This window comes from Orycteropus afer, unplaced genomic scaffold, assembly GCF_000298275.1.
Source record: "Orycteropus afer afer isolate SDZICR_OR568_19922 unplaced genomic scaffold, OryAfe1.0 scaffold00398, whole genome shotgun sequence".
Lineage (NCBI taxonomy): Eukaryota > Metazoa > Chordata > Mammalia > Tubulidentata > Orycteropodidae > Orycteropus > Orycteropus afer.
This window is the reverse complement of record NW_006921985.1, coordinates 1337087-1342998: the sequence shown is the minus strand read 5'-3', so window position 1 is coordinate 1342998 and position 5912 is coordinate 1337087. Positions and strand designations below refer to the sequence as shown.

Sequence of the window (5912 nt, the reverse complement as noted above, 5' to 3'; positions counted from 1 at the left end):
AAATGGCAAATGGTTGGTAATGTTCCATCAATGACTTCATTCAAGTTCAGGAGATGTTACTGTATCACTGGGCACCTTCATTTAGTGGCTTGCTTTCATATTTTAGTTTTAAAGATAAAACATGCTCTAGAGTGACTTTCTGGCCCGGGGGCCCCTTAACTGTGGGTCCTCCCAGGATGGGTATTCAAGGACCTGGCTTCTGGGCCTGAGGCAGCATATCTCATTACCTCACAGAGGCTGTCCTCTCTGATGACACAGACCTCGCAGCCACAGGTCACCTTCCCAGAGGGAACCAGCCCCCCCTCCCCCCAGGTGGAATGCTAAGGGAGTTAGGACAGGTGGGCCGAGGGGACGGGCTGGATAAATTCTTGTTGAAAACTGACAGAAGAGCCCTCTAAAGCTCGGGGTGAGGAGGAGCCCGGGGTGAGGAGTGGTGCCAGTGGTGACCCCCAGCAAGCTAGCAAGAGGCCCTAGAACAACCCCACACCTGAGGCTTCTGCCTCCCTGCCTGTGGGAGGGAGTGATGAAAGGGAGGGGCGGGGTGATGGAGGGGCGGGGCGGTGTATGGGGCGGTGCGATGGGCAGCAGGGGCGGGATGATGGACAGGAAGGGCAGTACAATGGAGGGGTGGCCCATAGAGGGGCGGTGTGGGGTCAGGGCCAGCGGAGAGGTATGGCCAGTGAGGGGAGAGGCTGTTCGGAGAGGATGAGCCGATTGGAGGGGTGGCCAGTGGGGACAGAGCCTCAGGGGCCAGCTGGTGAAGGGACGGGCCTTTTGTAATGGGTGGATAGAGGGATGGGGCCACAAGGGTGGGGCTGAATGTGGGTTGAGCCCGTGGAGAAAGGGGCCCCCTGAAGGAGGGGACCTATGTGGGTCGGACAGGTGGGGCTGGCAGACAGGGCAGGCCTGTGCCGGGTGAGGCGTGTGGGGTGGGGTGGGGGCGGGGCCAGGGAGTGGGCTGGTGGAGGGGGGGGGCCTGCTGAGGGCGTGGTCCTCGAGAGAAGCCAGGCTCTTAGAGATTGGCGCAGGCCCAGTAGCGGTGGGGCCCGCACGGGGGCGGGGCCTGTGGGGGCGAGGCCTGGGGGCGGGCTGGAGGAGAGGCGTGGCCTGCCCTGTGGGGTGGGGGAGGGGTGCGGCCGGAGGGGCAGGCTTGGTGACCTGTGGCCTCCCTGTCTCCCTTGCAGAGGTCCGATCCGCAGCTGCTGGCCCAGTTCTACTACGCTGACGAGGAGCTGAATCAGGTGGCAGCAGAGCTGGACAGCCTGGACGGGCGCAAGGACCCGCAGAGGTGCACGCTGCTGGTCAGCCAGTTCCGCTCCTGCCAGGTGAGGGGCCTCGGCGGGGTCCCGGGCAGGAGGCGGTCCACCTGGCATCGCAGGGGTTGGGACTTCCCCACCCACACAGCGAGAGAGCTGAGTGTCTTGGGGCAGTGGGCATGCTGGAGAGTGGGGTGCCTCTCTGGGCACCTCTGGGCGAGGCCAGAGGAAAGCATGCCTAAGGCACAGGCAAGAAACAGCTGTCCTGACTAAGTATTGTATCCTGAGTTCTTCCTGAACCTGAATTGTGATGTTACTTCCTTAATAAACCCCATAATCGTGAGTATTGTGGTGAGTGCCATGGGGCCACTGCAGTGTATTCTGGAACCCAGCAGAGAACAGCACTGTTGCAGGGGACAGTTTGTGTCCGAATTGGTAGAAGGGTTGGAGGATGGCGGCCTGTCTGACTTCATCTTAGGAATTAGCCTTGGGCTGGTGATGCTGATGGCAGTCCTCTCCTCCTGGCCAAGTTAGAGGAGGTTGGAAAACTGAAGCCCCTCTTCCCTTTTTGTAAGCACTTACTGGTGAGATCAAAGCTGCAGTCTTCAGTGTGGATTATACCGCAACAGAAAGGAAACAAAAATCCTCGCAACTGGACCGATATGCAGCATCACGATAAGCAGAGGAAAGATTGAAGGTGTCAGGGATTTCATTTGACTTGGATCCACAATCAGTGCCTTTGGCAGCACCAGTCAAGAAACCAAAGGACATACATGGTGCATTGGGAATAGCTGCTGCAGAAGGTCTCTCTTTTTTTCTAGTTTATTTTTATTAATTTTTTTAAAAAAATATTTGCAGTGTTTCCTCCCCTCCCCTCCCACCCCTGGTAACCTACAAAGAAAGTTTCCTTCCATATCTAAACCTTTCATTTACTTTTTACAATAACGGACTAATACAATATTTGCTCTTCTGTGATTGACTTACTTCACTCAGCATAATGTCCTCCAAGTTCATCCACGTAATGCGGTGTTTTGCAGATTCTACAGTATTCCATTGTGTGTGTGTACCACAATTTGGTTATCCATTTCTCTATTGATGGGCACTTAGGTTGTTTCCATCTCTTTGCTATTGTGAATAGTGCTGTGATGAACATGGGCGTGCATATCTGTTCTTGTCCTGGCTCTTACTTCTTTAGGATATATACCTAGTAATGGGATTGCTGGGTCAAATGCTATTTCTTTTTCCAACTTTTTAAGGAGTGACCGTACCGATTTCCACAATGGTCGTACCATTTGACAGTACCATCAGCAGTGTATGAGAGTCCCAATCTCTCCACAACCTCGCCAGCATTTGTTATTTTCTGTCTTGTTGAACTTTGCCATTAGTGCTGGGGTGAGATGGTACCTCATGGTTGTTTTGATTTGCATCTCTCTGAAGGCTAATGATTGTGAACATTTTTTCACGTGTTTGTTGGCTGCCTGGATATCTTCTTTGGTGAAGTGTCTGTTCATGTCTTCTGTCCATTTTTTGAAATTGGATTGTCTTTTTGATGTTGAGGTGTTGGACTTTTCTACAAAGTTTAGAGATCAGTCCCTTGTCAGATACGTCATTGACAAGTTTTTCCCTTTCTGTAGGCACTCTTTTTACTCTCTTGGAGGATTCTTTGATGCACATAAGAATTTAATTTTTAGAAGGTCCTAGTTATGTAGTTTATCTTTTGCTGTTTGTGCATTTTGGGTGGTGGTTGATAGTCTATTAATGCCATATATTAGGGCCCCTAAAGGACTTGACTGCTAACCAGAAGGCTGGCGATTCAAACCCACCAGCCACTCCTCGCAAGGAAGGTTAGGCAATCTACTTCCATAGTGATACCACCTAGGAAACCCAAGGAGGGGTCGCTATGAGTTGAATCATCTCAGTGGCAGTGAGTTTGTTTTTTTGGTTTAAGTTTGGTCCTAAGGAGCTCTGGTGGTGTAGTGGTGCGGTGTAGTAAATTACTTAGTGTGGCTTTTCTACCCATAAGTCTTTGTAAAGTCCAGGGTAGGATTTGTTATGAGCAACTGAGGAGCTCCTGATTGCTGAAGGTGTCCACCTGGCGTATTTCTGTTGGGAGTGGCACAAAACAATGTTCTGGGAGGTGCCCACTCTCTCTCAGGTGCTTAGAGTCCTGATGCTATAATTGGCTAGTTTGACCACCCTGCCGGGCTCAAAAGGAGGCCTCTTAGAGGCAGAACTCTCTCGGACTGCTGGTTGAGGAAGACGTGCTGCTGAAAGAGACACGCACCCCGGAAAGAGACATGTGCTGCTGGGAAAGAGGCGCAAGAGACACGCATCGCTGAGTGAGACACCGAGGGACCAGCACTGCTGGGAAAGAGACTGTGAGAGACTGTTGGCTGAGGGATGGTGGGCTGGGAGAGAAACTGTTTTTCCTGAGCTTGAATTGTAGCCTGGTGCTTCCCTAATAAACTCCATAATCTGTGAGTTCTGTGTGGCCACTGCAGTGAATTCTCGAACCCAGGAGAGAGGTGGTGGTGCTTTGGGAGGAACGGTTGGAGGAAGGGCTGGAGGGAGGCAGCATGTCTGGCCTTGTAGGAATAGGCCTTGGGTTACTGCTGGTAATCCTGTCTTCCTCTTGTAGGGTTAGAGGAGGTTGGAACATGTGGCCTCCTTGCCATTTTTGCAAATGGATAAGGCATGTGGCTGCTAACCAGAAGGTCAGTGGTTCAAATCCACCAGCTGCTTCATGGAAGGAAGATGGGGCAATCTATTTCCACAAAGATTTATAGCCTCAGAAACCCAATGGGAGCTGTTCTGAGTGGGAGACTATTTCTTCCTCATTTAACAGGTTTTGGCCCTTTGTCAAAGAGTAGCTGACCACAGGTGGGTGCGTCTATTCCTGGGTTCGCAGTTCTGTTCCCTGGTCTGTGTGGCTCTCATTGTACCAACACCAGGCTGTTTTGACTAGTGTGGGTGCGTAGTAGATTTCGCGATCCCGTAGTGCTTTGTAGTCCTTTAGTTGTGTTTTGCTTATCTGAGGGCTCTTTCCTTTCCATATGAAATTAGTGATTGGTTTTTCTGTCCTTAAAGAATCTTCTGACATCCTTATTAGTCTTTTGTCCCTTTCCTGTCTTTTTTAATGACCTTGTTCTTTCTTCATGTATGATGCCCTTGATGTCTTCCCATAACTCATTTGGTCTTTGGTCATGGGTGTTTGGTGCTACAAATCTGTTCTTCAGATGATCTTTAAATTCAGGTGGGATAGACCCAAGGTCATATTTTGGCGCTTGTGGACTTGCTTTAATGTTCTTCAGCTTCACCTTGAACTTGCATTTGAGCAGTTGATGGTCTGCTCCACATTTGACCCCTGGCCTTGTTCTGACTGATGCTATTGAGCTTCTCCATCGTCTCTTTCCACAGATACAGTTGACTTGATTCCCGTATATTCCATCAGGTGAATCCATGTGTACAGTTGCCGCTTATATTGTTGAAAAGAGATATTTGCAATGAATATGTCGTTAGCCTCGCAAAATTTTATCACATGATTTCTGGTGCCCTTTCTGTCACCAGAGCCAAAGTCGCCAAGTACCTTCTTCTTTCCCAGTTGTCACATTCCAGTCACTGGTAATCATCATGCATCTTGATCTTGTGTTTGATCAGTTTCAGACTGCAGAAGTTGGTAACAAATCTTCAGTTTCTTCGTCTTTGGACGTGTTTTTCACGTATCTTTTAGGAAACACAATCTAGTCCATGAGGCTATCTTGTCAGTCTGTATGGAGAAACAAGACGTGGGAAAAGGGGACAGCTTTGAGCAGAGAGGGTGGGGTCACAAGGCAGGTCTGAAGTCACCAGTGGTGCGGGATACCTGGATACCCGTGGGAAGTCGAAGGTGGAGGGAGCTGGGGTGACAAGAAGCTGTGGGCCCTGGGAGCCGCTGGGTAGGAAGGGCCAGCCTGCCGAGAAGTGCTTTGTCGGTGACAGCGGGAGCGCCGCGCGGCCAGCCTTCCTGTCCTGCTGCTGACTCATTGCTCCCCAGCCTCTGCTGCGTAATTCACCCGTGGCCCTGGAGATGCTGCTAAAAATACCCTCAGCTGACAACATTTTCCTCCCAGTTTACAAAGTGTTCACTACACTGCTAGCATGGCAGCATCTGGTGCATATTCCTGTCAAGTGACGATCACAGTCTTCCACAAAACGCCGGCTTGTTCAGGGTGTACTCTCCCCATGAGGTCTTGCTGGGCCCTCGCCACTCCACGAGGAAGGGGCTGGGCGTGCCCCTCTGATGTGTGGAGGGCAGCCTGGCACGGCCAGCACTCGGCTCCTGCCTCAGCCACCCACTGAGAAGAAGCCGGGCTCCACCACAGGCCAGCACCTGCTCCAAACCGGGCCCTGCCTCCTGTGCCCGGAGGCAGCCCCCCAAGTGCAGCTCTGGTGGGACCCACGTTGAGCACGCCCAGGTCCGGAGGGCTTGTCTGGCCAGCTTGGGCTCTGGGTTTGTCTTTTCTTTTGGGCCCTCAGGCTCCGAGCATTCAGTGAAGCCAGTGTGTCTTGAGAGGTTTGGACCAAAGGTCTTGGGCTTTTTCTGAAACAGGCCTCTCTGGGCCCAAGAGAAGTCCCAGGAGTTCAAGTTTGCTGAGCTTCCTGCCCAGGGTGGCAGGT

General features: G+C 51.6%; 1 protein-coding gene across 1 annotated transcript in view; it reads left to right on the top strand.

Moving 5' to 3' along the window:
• The first annotated feature begins 1190 nt into the window (after positions 1 to 1190).
• ZFYVE28 (zinc finger FYVE-type containing 28) overlaps positions 1191 to 5912 on the top strand; it is a 110564-nt gene continuing 105842 nt past the window's right edge. Inside the window, exon 1 of the mRNA XM_007953491.2 lies at positions 1191 to 1325. The gene's annotated coding sequence lies outside the window, so the exon portion shown is untranslated. The remainder of the gene's footprint in view (positions 1326 to 5912) is intronic.